This window comes from Prionailurus viverrinus, chromosome B1 (assembly GCF_022837055.1).
Source record: "Prionailurus viverrinus isolate Anna chromosome B1, UM_Priviv_1.0, whole genome shotgun sequence".
Taxonomy (NCBI): Eukaryota; Metazoa; Chordata; class Mammalia; order Carnivora; family Felidae; genus Prionailurus; species Prionailurus viverrinus.
Window position 1 is genome coordinate 132,236,024 of NC_062564.1, and position 14,884 is coordinate 132,250,907.

The window sequence follows — 14,884 nt, forward strand, 5'->3', positions numbered from 1 at the left end:
TTCTCTTGTCATCAATTGATATATTTACTGGCCCAACACTGAAACCAGAGCAAACTTTCTTCCATGTTTGCAGTAATTACCAAAATTATCATGAAATATGCCTACCACATCTTTCTTACCTTCAGGCTTCATTATGATTTTCCTACAATTCAAAAACAGTTCAAAACACAAACATTTCTTTTTTCTCTTTCATTTCACATTTTAGCTGATGGAATCATTCATTTTTCACTCATTTCAAGGCATAGAACTTGGAAATAATTTCTGAAATAAAATTCAATTTCTTAACCTGGCATTGAAGTCTATTCGTAATAGGCTTGGGCCTAGAGCCATATCTCCCAGCAAGTATCTCAATCCGAACCCCATCTACACCCCTTCCCAGCTCTCCTCCTTCATACATTCTTAAGCTCCAGGTACAATGGACCATCATGGACAATAGTAAGTCTATGAGTTGCTGTCTGTGAATCTTTGCCTGGGCTCTCCTCCTCTGCCCCAAACACTCAGCTTTTAAAACCCAACTCAAATTTTACTCCAAACTGGGAAACAGTACGTGGTCCAATTTGATCAGTCTGGATGTAGTAACCACAGTAGCCTAACTTCTAATGATATAATAAACTCCAAACGTCCATGGCTTAAGGAAATAAAGTGTATGTGTATAGTTTTAAAAAATCTTTACCACCTCCAAAAATTATTTTAAGTTCACCCTAGTGGTAATTGAACGTTTGCTCTCCTGCATTCCCACAGCACTTTTCCTCTACATGATTCGTACAAGTTGTTTTTAGGGCTATATCTTCTCTAAAATGTTCAATTTTGAAACACATAGCCAGCTTTTATAAATTTTTACATATCTTTGCATAGCCCCACAAAGCTTAGCGCAATGTCCAATACATGGCAATCCTCAGTACATGTTTACTGAATTCAGTTCAGTTTTCCATTGAATTCAGTATTGAATTCTTTAAGAATTTGAGGCTGGAGTAGTAGATTTTAGAAATAATTTGCTTTGGGACCCCTGGGTGGCTCAGTCAGGTGAGCGTCCAGCCCTTGATTTCGGCTCAGGTTATGATCTCACAATTCTGTGGGTTTGAGCATGGTATCAGACTCTATGATGATAGCACAGAGTCTGCTTGGGACTCTCTCTCCCTCCTCTCTCTCTCTCTGTCTCTCTCTCTGTCTCTCTGTCTCTCTCCCTTCCCCTTCCCCACTCACTTGCATGTGCAGTCTCTCTCTCAAAATAAACTTAAAAAAAATAATTTGCTTTGTAAGTATTCGTGTGCTACTGTCTTCCAAATCCTTGTAGAGTTAAAAATTGTTTAAGTGTCTTTATTGTATTTAAGGTATTTATGTTATGTCATATCATGAGAGAAAGCACATAGTTTTCCCGTGAGTGCTTAGTGACTTTTCTTCTTTGAGATTTTTGTTTTCTAATCATCCTGAAAGTCAAGAAGCTTCTAGAAGTAATGACAAAAAAAAAATACATGAAAAATAAGAAATTAATGTATAAGAAGCGATGTACATAGAGGGTGGAGATAAATTGAAATTGGAATCACATTTTTTTTAAATTTTTTTTTTCAACGTTTATTTATTTTTGAGACAGAGAGAGACAGAGCATGAACGGGGGAGGGCCAGAGAGAGGGAGACACAGAATAGGAAACAGGCTCCAGGCTCTGAGCTATCAGCCCAGAGCCTGACGCGGGGCTCGAACTCGCGGACTGCGAGATCGTGACCTGGCTGAAGTCGGATGCTTAACCGACTGCGCCACCCAGGCACCCCTGGAATCACATTTTTTAAAAGTTATTTATTTTGGGCGCCTGGGTAGCTCATTGGTTAAGCGTCCAACTGCGGCTCAGGTTGTGATCTCACAGTTCATGAGTTGGAGCTCAGAGCCTGAAGCCTGCTTCGGATTCTGTCTCCCTCTCTCTTTGCCCCTCCCCCACTTACGCTCTGTCTCTGTCTCTCAAAAACAAATAAATGTTAAAAAAACATTTTAAAGTTATTTATTTTGTGGGAGAAAAAGCACCACTGGGGGAGGGGCAGAGAGAGAGGGAGAAAGAGAATCCCAAGCAGGCTCTGCATTGTCAGCACATAGCCTGACACAGGGCTCAATGCCACAAACCGTGAGATCATGACCTAAGGCAAAAGCAAAAGTTGGATGCTAACCCAATGGAGCCAGCCAGGCACTCCTGAATTGGAGTCACATTTTAAAAATACAAAGATGAAAGATGAGAAAACTATAACATTTTTAAAGTAAGCTTCTGAATATGAATGTGGATTCTCACATGAAAACAAGGCATATCCGATGTGATTAAAACAGAATATAATAAAGCAACACTGAAAGGTAAATTTGGCTGAAAGGGAAATATCACAGCTGTTCTGAAGCAGGCCCCAGACAGAGGATAAGAAATAAAAAAGTTGAGTACAAGATTTGGGGTATTATTATTAGTATTCAGTGGTTATACTGAGCATCACCCACCTGACATTATCATCTGTACAACTTTAACAATATCAGCAAAAACCATACTTTTGTTGAGGCAAGTTGGCTTCTGAAGTGAACACTTTTATATTTTGCAAATTAGTGCTTCACCTAACTTCTACTTCCTCCTAAAACATTCAGAGAATATGACAACTTCTCAAGCATTGTGTTCCCTTAAATTTTTATGTCTATGTGCATAAGGAAAACATTCCTTCTATCTAAGAAGAAATAAGTGTAGTCGAGCAACCTCTAGAAAAAGGGAAATGTCTAAAAGTTAAGGGGAAAATTATGGTCTGAAAAAGAAAAAGGGAGAGAGGGAGAATATGAGCAACTGATGAAGTCAAGCAGAAAATGATGAATTTAACTGAAAAACTAGTGTATTACTTCTTTTTCCATTGGATATAAATTAAGCGGTTGGGACAGCAGAGTTACGGATTTAGGTAAAGAGTGGACATTCTAACAAGCTTCTTGTCCATAATGGTCTCCACCCAAACACCCAGTCCTCTGTTGTTCTTCTTGGATACACTGATTTCCTTCACCTGTCTCTTCCCCATCAGCATCAATTGTGGTTTGCATACAGGTGAATCTTGAGTAGCTTGTTTTAGGAATGTCTATAGAGAAAGGAGATAGTTATATTTAAGAAAGATAGAAAGAAGTGAATTGTATGACAGAGTAGAGAATTGAGATTTTCACAATGCAGCCCGAGGTTTCCAACACATTTTTTCTTTCAGAATTAAAATTTTAAGTTATGGACCTTTGATTATTCCATAGCTATGACGTGGATGGGATGAGAAGAGGGGTATAGCAGGGGCAGGAGACTTGCAAGGTGGAGCTGGTGGTAAGTTTGTATTAGTAAGAAAAGCCAAGTTTTCTACTACCACTATCACCAATGCTACCGCTGCCTGCTAGCCAACACTGGGTGCCAAGCTTTCTTCTGAGTGCCTACAGCAACCCTATGAAGTAGATGCTGTTTTCATCTGTGTTGCAAGTGTTACATGCGGTAGGCACTGAGGAGTTAAGTAATTTCCCCAAGGCCACGCAGCTAGTAAGTGGCAAGCCAGGTGTGAATCCAAACCATCTGATCCTAGAAGCACACTTTAACCACCTGTCAATATATAGCCTGTCACACAGAGAAATGTTTCCAGAAGGTAAGGGACATAGGAATTCTGCACTGCTGATCATTCTCTGATGTATTGTTTTCAGTCTCCTGCCTCTGTTTGTGCTGTTTCCCTTGCCTTGGGTGGCCTCCTTTCCTCCACCCTTTCCTTCTGATGTATTACTCCACATCCTTCAGATCTCAGCTCAGGGGTCATTTTGCTCAGCACAGCTTTCCAGAACTCCCTTCAAGGTGGTCTGGGTCCCTTCCCTCACTGACTTATGTTGGGTACTGTGTAAATACCTCTATTGTTACACTGATCACAACATCCTATTACCTTCCTGCCTCATCTAGAAGCCTTGGATATTCCCTCTGTCTCATCCTTTACATTCAGTCAATCACAGTGCACAGGTGATTCGATCTCTTCAGTATTTCTAGATTCATCCCTTCCTGTCTATTCCTATGATCACTGCCCTGGTTCTCACAGTACCTCCTGCAGTAGCCTTCCCATAGGTCCTTCTTTCTCAGGCTTCCACACACCTGCCCCATCAAGCCCTCAGTGACTGCCCATGACCTGGGGAAAAGACATACTCGGCCCGGCACAGCCTCACTCAGTTGCTGCCCTTAGCCCCATCGCTTGACAGATGGCTGCTTTATGCTGTCAGCCTTGCATCTGGAGCTTTAGCGGTGCTCACTTATTGTTCCAACCCCACCCCACCCTCAACCACTCCTCCCAACAGGCTGTCTCTTGCTTCTGCACAGCTGCTCACACGTTTTTGTTCATGTGCACCTGAAATGCTCTGTCCTTCTCACTGGCAAACTCCTGCTGGATTTTCAAGGCCGCTTTGCTGTCGCTTACACTCAGAGGCCTTGGGTGGCTCCTCTGTCAGATGCACTAACACTGAGCTTTCATGACACCTGTACCTCCCTCTTTCAAGAGGCTCACTAACTTGTTTCCAATCAGTCCTTTAGGTTTCTGCCTCCCTGACTGGATAAGAACTTCCTGGGGCGGAGGGGCGGTGCGCCTGGTTGACTCAGTCGGTTAAGCGTCCAACTCTTGCTTTGGGCTCAGGTCATGATCTCCTGGTGTGTGAGTTTGAGCCCAGCATGAGGCTCTGTGCTGCCAATATAGAGCCTGCTTGGGATTCTCTCTCTCTCTCTCTCTCTCTCTCTCTCTCTCTCTCTGTCTCTCTGTTTCTCTCTCAAAATTAAACCTAAAAAAAGAACTTCCTGAAGGGGAAGACTGGTATATTGACCATTATAGCCTCAGTGCCTGGAACATACCAACTACCCAATGTTTAATGAGTGAATTAAGGAGTTAGTTATATAGATAATATTATCTCCACGTTTGGGGCCTGACGCCTTACTATTTCTCCTCCCTCCTCACTCTTCATTAAACTCGGAGCTGTTCCCAAAGCCCATCTTGTGTGTCCCATGATCTGTGTGATTATTTACCTTGTTTCTGATGAATTTTCCTTCTCAGCACTGCAGCAGATCACAGCTTCCCCAGGAAGCCTTCCCTGACTACACAAGATGGAATGAGTCAGCCTCCTCTTACGTTACTGTTGAAATTTCTGGCACTGAAATTGCCTTTGTCTTCAGCAGACACCAGCCTCTGAAGGCAGGGATTGAGTCTTGCTCATCTTTGTGGCTCTCTTGTACCTACCACAGGCCCAGCACCTGTCTGTGTTAAATAATTTGACATAGCCACAAAGTGTAACATGTTTGTTTCATGGTGCTTCAGGTCTTTTGCTTAGCTGCATAACAGTTGAGTGAATAAGAAAATAATCATTGTAAAGGCCCTGTTTTAATCTCATCACATAGCCTTCAATAAGGCAAGATCTTCTGCAGTCAAAATGCTAAAGCCCTTGGCAACTTTTGTTAATTTTAATAACAGGTGGTCTTCTGAGGCCTGAGTGGATGTGGCTACTATTGTTACCACTTTTAGAAACAATGGCCTGTGTTACCATCTGAGGGGAATATAATTGTATGTATGGCAAACAATTAATGAATTCTTAAAAGGAAACAAGTTCATTTTTTTATAGCTTAATTAGGCAGATTTCCACATGTTGGTGAGATCTTTAACATAAACACTGAGACTGTTTTATAATTCCCATAATAATGAAGAGGGTACAGCCCACTAAGCCACTTCAGGCCATGAAGAGGTTATTTTTAGTGAATAAAGTGCCAACACTTCTGACAAGTGAGTTTCAGGCTAACATCCTACACACTTTGGATTGATCCTTCCCTAATGAGCTCCTACAAACCTGAGGAAGTTTACCCAATAAAGAGTGAACGCCACGGGAGCAAGTGAGAGATCACAGCTGCCCAATGGTCAGGCATAATGTAAACTTCCCTGACTTCCATTTATTTTATTGTTTGTGAAGGATATTTCTATTACTTCGATACTCATATGATACATTTTTCATTATGAGCTGGTAGTCAGAACTTCTAGTAAAAAAATGCAAAGCAAACAATTCATAATTTGGAACAGCGTGCACACAATTCTCATCAGCACTAGTGAATAAAATTAACCTCAGTAATCCAAACAACTCTTCTTTTATTTTAAAGTTATTTCATTGTCAGCGCATCGCACATTGTTGGCCTAATGTGAGATCTTATTTTTCCCATTTACTTATCTCCTCTCTACCTGATGGTTTGTGATATTCCATTTGAAAGAAATAAAATCACACGTCTTTTGAGGCATGCTAACAGTCACTGAATGTTAACTGCACATGCAGGATCCTGACACTGTCAGGTAGGCACCCTCTCAACAGTCTTAGAGCTTATCACCCGACAAAGAAAACACAAAGAACAGAAACCTACTGATGACAGCATAGCACTGCATTTTAATAAGAGGTACATACAGATACAATGGGAAAACAGAAGAAGGGCATCCAAGGCTGGCGGGTGGGGAAGCACCAGGAAGGCCTGCCAGAGAGATGCTAAGCTGAATTCACGTTAGCAAGGGAAAAGAGTAGGAAGGGTATATTAGTTTCCGAGAGCCACCATTATAAAATACCATAAACTGTGTGGCTCACAAAACAGGAAGTCTGAAACCAACATGTCAGCAGGGTTGGTTTTTTCCAGTGGCTCTGGGGAAGAAACTTCACATCCTTCTCCTTGCTTCTGATGGTTTTCAGCAATCCTCAGTATTCCTTGTTTTTAGATGTGCCACTCTAATCTCTGCTTGTGTCTTCACAGGACCTTCTCCCCTGTGTGTGTATGTCTATGTCCAAATTTCCTTCTTATGACACCAGTATATTGGACTTAGGGCCCACCCTAACCCAGTATGACCTCACTTTCACATGATTATATCTACAATGACCCTATTTATAGGTTAGGTCACATTCCCAGGTTCCAGGTGGACCTAAATTTTAGGAGACAGTATGCACCCCAGTATAGAGGGCATTCAAGAAACACAAAGCACTATGGATGAAGGTGAAGAGACTTGACATGTTTGGGTAACCACAGATCCTTCTTAATGGCTGGATTGAAACACTCTGGGGATCCTACCAAGCTATGTGTCTGAAGAGGTAACAGGAGTCTCATCACAAGGAACCTGTGTGCTAAGCTCAGGAATTTGAATTTTCTCATGAAGCGTGTGGCTGTCATTGAAGGATTTTAATTCTGGAAGCTACATGATCATATTTGCATTTTAGAAAAATCTCTGTGGCAGCAGTGTGGAAAACTGAAGAAGGTACAGATTGGAAGCAGAGAGATTATATAGGAAGTCCTTGAAATAATTCTGGCAAGAAATGGTAAGTGCCTACATTATACCAGCGGTAGGGAAACTAGAGAAGAGGTGGTAGACAGAGAAGATATTAAAAAAGAATTGTCTACAAGACAAATCTCACTGGTTAGTGAGATGTGAGAAAGGAGAAGAGAGAAGCAAGAGTGGTTTTGAAGTATCTGGCTCAAGTGAGAAACGGAGGTAACACTGGCTGAGATAATTAAGAGGGAGGAATGTGTTTAGAGGTAAGAGTGGATGAGTTTTGGTCCATATCCAATTAGAGGCATCAGTAACACTTCTAAGAGGAGAGCTGCTCTTTTGGAGACTGGTACAGTTCTGGCTGGGGATGCATTTGAGATTGATGAATATATAAGTAATTGGTTCCCCAGGTTGAATGTATAAAGTGAGAAGAGCAGAACTTCTAGAAATGCCAACATTTTGAAAGGAACTGAGGAAAAAAGAGCCAAAGAGTGGTATTAAGAAGGACTTCTGTAGAGAAAAGAGGAAAACCAAGTGAGCATATCACAGATAAGAGAGCTTCTAGAAGGACAGAGTGCTCAGAATGCAAAATGCTGCATGCAGAGAAGTCAAGATAAGAAGGGGGGGCGGTTATTTGTTTTGGCAAAATCCAGTCATTGGTGACTTTAGCAAGGGCAGTGTTAGTAGAATGCAGGAATGACAGAGGAAAGTAGATGATAGTAGATTGGGGAGTAACTGTGCAGAAAGGGAGATTTAGGGACTGTAGACTGTCTTTTTAAGAAGTTAGACTATGAGGGAAGCACAGCTGTGTAAGAATTAGATAGGAATCAATAGCTATATGGGGTCAGGGAAGAGTGTTTCAACGATGATAGATATTTGAGCATGCTGTGATCCAACTCAAGTGGGAAAACATGGACTCTACAGAGAGGGCTTGGAGTGGAGTTAGTAGCAGGAAAGGGGTACAGATATCTCTTCCAACTAAAGTTGTCTACTGAGTGCATGTTCTTAAAGCAGTTGAGAGATCTCTCACACAAATGTCACTGTGAACATTTTGTTAATATGAATAAAAATATTTCCTTCATGCTCCATATAGTGGGCATTGTTTTGCTGCCCACTCTTTCCAAATTCCCTTCCTTTTATAACAACACTTCCATTTCCTCTTAGGGAATTGATTTTTTCCCTTTGCATGCAGCCTTAGTAGAACTTCAGTTAAGGTGCCCTGCCCTCTCCTATGTAAGGACTAATTGGGCCTGTCTCCCAGGACTTTGAATCTGGAGCCTTTAAGTGAGACAGGTGTTTGAGGGGTGATTAGAATTCATTTATCCCTGATTAGGGATACCCTGGTTTCTAACCTCTTCTGAACCTGCCTTTGTAGCCTTCCCTTTCATTTTATGACTTCCCCATAATCTTAGATATGCTGTAGTGTCTAAGACTCTGGAGCCACAGAGCTTGGATTCAAATCCAGGTTTGGCAACATCCTAACTGTGTGATCTGGGACAACTTACTTAATATCTCTGTGCCTCAGTTTCTACGTCTGTAAAGTGCCTACATATAGGGTTTCCCAGGAATTAATTAGCCCAATGCTTAGAACAGTGCCTAATCAGAGTAAATGTGTATGGGTGTTTGTTATTATTACTCCAACAAAGTCCTCTTCTCTATAAATTATCCTAGATCATTTGTTGCTATGTGCCACCCAGGAATCCTAATGGATACCTCCTTTATCCCAAATGAGTACCATTTTATTATACCGAACTTGAAAATGTAGATATGATGAATCATTTCATAGGGATTGGCCATTTACAATAATTTGAAGAGAGAAGGAGAATTTGCATATATTATAGTTGTGGCAAATGGACGAAAGTTCTCATTTAAGAATTAAATAAGGAACATTAACAAGAGACATTAAAGGCATATTTGTACAGAATTTTGGAGAACTAAAATATGGGAGAGTTTTTAAAAATTATTTTGAAACGTGATTGTTCTGCAATGGCTCCTGGTAGAAATGAGGTGGCTATAATGGTTCCTGTCTTTCTAAGTTCTTAATACAGTGGAAAGTGCAATAACCTAGGAATCAGGTTTAGAGGCTCATGTCACTTATGTCATCTAGAAGTTAATTTTTTTCATGGAGGCTCAATTTTCTCACTCTGAAATTACTCACTGCTACCTGACACTGAATTACATAGCAATATTGCAGCAACAGGTAACTGATAAGGTGGGCTATAAAGCTGTAGGATTAGGTATGATCACCCAGGGGGGAAGGGGGTACTGAAAAAGGCAGGGGAATAAATCTGCTCAACTCTGGCATTCTGAGCTGAGGACAAAAAGCTACCCAAGATGGGCAAGGCAGAAAGACAGAAGAAAACAAATAGATTGTGGGTCATGGAAGCCAAGAAAGACATGTATTTCAAAAAGGAAACCAGGCATGTGTTGAATATGGCTAAGAAGTCAACTAAGATAAAAGCAGAAAGAAAGTCTTTTGGATTCATCCACATCAAGGTTACCAATGATTGCAGCATGACACTGGGTGGAATCCAGTGATGAAGGCTGGGCCTTATGAGTCAAATAATGGGCATCAGGTGACAAGATAATGTATCCTAGGGCCTCAGACACCCAAGGGCAGATGATGGAAGAAGATATTTGGAATGACTCAGATGTCCATGTCAGGTGGCCCCAGAGTCGGTGGACAGGACAGACATGACAATCTCCTTCTTGCAGACAAGTAATCTGAAGGTCAGTATTGTTGACTAACTCTACAAGGTTTCATGATAAAGGGAGCAAAGCTAAGCTGTAGATCTGATGAGAGGAGTAAGAATGGGCAGGCAGCCATATGGAGTGACATCTGGCTCAGCACAAGCAAAGCACAGTGGTTCTGAAGCAAGAAAGAGTCCAGTACCAATTCCTCCAGGGGCCCCTGAGGCCCCAATACTCCCATTAAATTTAATGGCTCTAGGAGAAATATTCTTTGTTTGAGCTGAGGGTCCATCCCAAGATGTGTGAGAAACTCATGTATTAGAATGAATTGTTGAACAGAAAAAAAAGACATTAAAAATTGTTATAATGGAAAATTTTTATATTTAGGTCCATCTAAACAAGCTTATTGGACACATAGCCTTATGAGCTGTCATTTCATAAACATATTCTCCCTGCCATGGGAATATTAATTATGAGTTCCATTTAGAGCTTCAGGAGCCCATCTTCTGGATTTTCAGTAGGCAGAGCGCTGCCCAGCCAACATGCCCAATTTACAAATGAGGGTAGGAGAAATGACACTTCTGCCTTTGAACTCCCATCATGGGAATAATAGAGAAGAAGCTGGGAACACTGCACAATGTCAATATGCCTGACAATAATAATCTGTAACTTTTTCCTCATTTCTTTACACTTTGCAGTGCACTCACATTATCTTTTAATGCATTTCTATTTCTTTGCTTTTATTTTTAAAGGCTTTGGGGTGGGTGAAGGGAGGATATACTACATGTATAGCAGATTAGTGTGATTTCTGTAAAGGAACATAAGACAGATGTCTAGCCTTTTTTTTTTTTTAATTTAAATCCAAGTTAGTTAACATATAGTGTAGTAACGGTTTCAGGAATAGAATTTAGTGATTCATCACTACATATCACACCCAGTGCTCATTCCAGCAAGTGCCCTCCTTAATGCCCAGCACCCCACCCACCTCCCCTCCAGGAATCCTCAGTTTGTTCTTTGTATTTCAGAGTCTCTTATGGTTTGCCTCCCTCTTTGTTTTTATCTTATTTTTCCTTCCCTTCCCCTATGTTCATCTGTTGTGTTTCTTAAATTCCACATATGAATAAAGCCCTATAATATTTGTCTTTCTCTGACTGACATCTCGCTTAGCATAATACACTCTAATTCCATTCATGTTGTTGAAAATGGCAAGATTTCATTCTTTTTGGTCTTCAAGTAATATTCTATTGTGTGTGTGTGTATATATATATATATATATATATATATATATATATATATCTTCTTTATCCATTCATCAGTCTATGGACATTTGGGTTCTTTCTATAATTTGGCTATAGATGTCTATCTTTTTAAAAGAAATTAACTGCCATTTACATTAGCACCCCAAATAAGTGAAATAACTTAGTGAAATACTTAAGTGAAATCTAACAAAATATGTAGAATATCTATATGTAGAAAACTAAAAAATTGATGAGCAAAATCCAAAAACTGAATAAAAGGAGAGATAGTCCGTATTCATGGATAGGAAGACTTAACATCGTCAAGATGTCAGTTCTCAATCTGATCTATAGATACAATGTAATCCCAATCAAAATCTCAGCAAGTTATTGTGTGGATATTGACAAACTGATTCTAAAGTTTATATGGAGAGGTAAAAGACCTAGAATAACCAACACAGTATTGAGGGAGAACAAATTTGGAGGACTAACTCTACCCAAATTTAAGACTTACTACAGTAATCAAGATAGTCTGATATTGGTGACTGAATAGACAGATCAATGAAAAATTGTTATGTTGTCAGAGTCTAGAAATAGGCCCACATAATTATAGTCAGCTGATCTTTGACAAAAGAACAAAGGAAATACAGTAGAGCAAAGATAATCTTTTCAACAAATGATGCTGGAACAGCTGGACATCCATGTGCAAAGGAAGGAGAAGGAGAAAAGAAAATAAATTATACACAGACCTTTCACCCTTTACAAAAATTAACTTAAAATAGGGCATAGACCTAAATGTTAAATGCAAAGCTACAAAATTCCTAGAAGAAAACCTAGGCGACGTTGGGTATAACAATGACATTTTAGATACAACACCAAAGGCAACATCTATGAAAAAATTGATAAGCTGAACCTCATTAAAATTAAAAACTTCTGCTATTCAAAACACAATGTCAAAGGAACTAGAAGACAAGCTACAGACTGGCAAAATATATTTAGAAAGATGCATTTGATAAAATACTGTTGTTCAAAATATACAAAGAATTCTTAAAGACTCAACAATAAGAAAACAAACAACCAGATTTAAAAAAAAAAAAATTGGCCAAATAGCTGAACAGACACTTCACCAAAGATATACAGAGAGCAAAAAAGCTATGAGAAGATGCCCCCCATTGTATGTCATCAGGAAAATGCAAATTAAAACAAAAATGAGATACCACCGTATACTAATTAGAATGGCTAAAATCCAAAACAATGACAACACTATATGCTGACAAGGATATGGAGCAGTGAGACCTTATTCATTGTTGGTAACACAAAATGGTACAGCCACTTTGAAAGACAATTTGGCATATTTTTACCATACAATCTAGCAGTTGCACTGCTTGGTATTTCCCCAAAGGAGTTGGAAATTTATATCCACACGAAAACCTGCACATGGATGTTTATAGAAAATTTATTCATGATTACCAAAACTTGGAAGAAACCAAAACACTTTTCAACAGGTAGATGGATAAATAAACCCTGGTATATCTAGACAATAGAGTGTTATTCAGTGCTAAGAAGAAATGAAATCGCATGAAAGTCAGATGAATGTTAAATGCATACTACTAAGTGAAAGAAGCCAATTTGAAGAGGACACCTACTGTGTGATTTTGACCATCTGACATTTTGGGAAAAACAAAATAATGGAAAAAGTAAAAAGATCAGTTGTTTTCTAGGAGTTGGTGGGGCAGAGGAGAGGTAAAGAGGGAGATGAAGAGATGGAGCACAGATCTTTAGGGCAGTGAAAATACCCTGTATTTTGATATTTGTATTATGATACCATAATGATGGATATATGTCTTTATACATTTGTCCAAACCCATAGAATGTACAACACCAAGAATGAACCCTTATGTAAACTATTGTCATTGAGTAATTTCGATGCATCAATTTAGGTTCATCAGCTGTAACAAATGTACCACTCTGGTGGGTAATATTAATAGTTGGGGAGGCTGTGGGGCACCTGGGTGGCTCAGTCAGTTAGGCATCCAACTTCAGCTCAGGTCATGATCTCCCTGTCTGTGAGTTCAGGCCCCACGTCAGGCTCTGTGCTAACAAATCAGAGCCTGGAGCCTGCTTGAGATTCTGTGTTTCCCTCTCTCTCTGCCCTTTCCCTGCTCACGCTCTGTCTCTCTCTGTCTTTGAAAAACAAATAAGCCTTAAAAAAATTTTTTTTAAATAGTAGGGGAGGCTGTGCATGTGTGGGGCAGGGGTATATGGGAAATCTCCGAACCTTCCCCTCATTTTGCTGAGGGTTGAATTAGTCATATTTCTCAACTAAGTTTATGAGTACTGCTCTATAAAGGACCCTATATGTTTAGTTAATTAAATAATAATTAATTTCTCCTTATCTGTCTACTCACTTCTATCCCTCTTCTGATGGGCCACCGTGGCTAGTGCAATACTAATTAATGAAGGGGATCTATAATTAAGAAAGATTGCATTAAAATATGAATTAGAATACAAATAGCAAAAGCTACAATAATAGAAATAAAATAAATACTCCAAAGGGTTCTAAAGATCAGCATATAGACAATTCATAGAATAAATAAGAGTAAAAGTTGTATAAAATACAATTATATATGATCATACCTGGTGCATAGTAGGTGACCAGTAAATATTTGTGAAACAATGGTTGGTGTTTTCAAAATTCATTGACAGTATCAAAAAATATCCTCTATTATTTTCTATGTGGCCAAGGGAAAAGATAGTTTTAAGCGTCAAAACAGGGCACACTTTATATCCTGTTCTACTAATTTAAGCAAGAATTTCCTGGAATCAATTCTGTTGAGGCAGGTATGGCTGCCAGAACTTTCCCTTGAAATTGTCTGCCTGGCCTAGGTTAACTGTAGACATTATTCATTATAGAACTGAGAGAGCTCTACATAAAACTGGCCCACTGTTAAGATCAGTTAGGCAGATCGGGGTTTTGTTTTTCTTTCTTCTTTATGAAATGTATCGGCAAATATTAACCAGTCTGATTAGGATCCCATATTGCATTAGAGTGATGATGTTACAGTTCGTCATTACTGGTGACGTGGACAAGGAGGCAAACAAAGGTCTATTTCATCAAGGAAGGAATAAATAACAACCAAGGAAGGGTTTGCACATGTTTTCTGCAGCTCTTTGCAGAGCTGGTAGGAAATGAGTGAAGAGGAAGGAGGGCTAAATTTTGCTCCTCCTCCAAAAGTGGAGGCAATTATTATCATGTTAGCTGGGGCAGAAAACTGCCAGAGCAAATCTGTTCCAACTGTCACGGAATCTGTTCTGAAGAAGGAAGAAGAAAGTTGTCCCTTAGTCTCTTATCTCTCTTTTGCTTCCTTTTTTCTACTGATTCCAACATACTCAAATACAACCAAAGGTCAAAGAATGTGCTAATTCCATCTAGCATTAAGTGGCTGCTGGCTGTAAGCAGGATGTTATTATTTTATTATTGATTATACTACTTTAATAGTACAACATAGACATCACTGGTAAAAATTTTAAATTAGATATCCAGCTTCTGTTCTAATTTCAAATCAGAGAGCCAACCCTGTCTTGTATTCAAGCTCTCTTCTTAGACAAAGGCACTGTTTCACTCTTAGATGAGTTGCCCCTATAGCCCCAAGTATGAGTGCTCACCACACAGTGCACATGCA

General features: G+C 39.6%; 1 protein-coding gene across 7 annotated transcripts in view; it reads left to right on the forward strand.

Annotated features, from left to right (window-relative positions):
- The window catches only part of GPRIN3 (GPRIN family member 3), a 67,603-nt gene that overhangs the window by 21,921 nt on the left and 30,798 nt on the right, over positions 1–14,884 (forward strand). The window contains exon 1 of one of the 7 annotated variants that reach the window (XM_047856624.1): positions 9,877–10,005. The exons of the other annotated variants lie outside the window; for them this stretch is intronic. The gene's annotated coding sequence lies outside the window, so the exon portion shown is untranslated. Of the gene's footprint in view, positions 1–9,876; positions 10,006–14,884 lie in introns of those variants that run through there. 7 annotated transcript variants of the gene reach the window in all.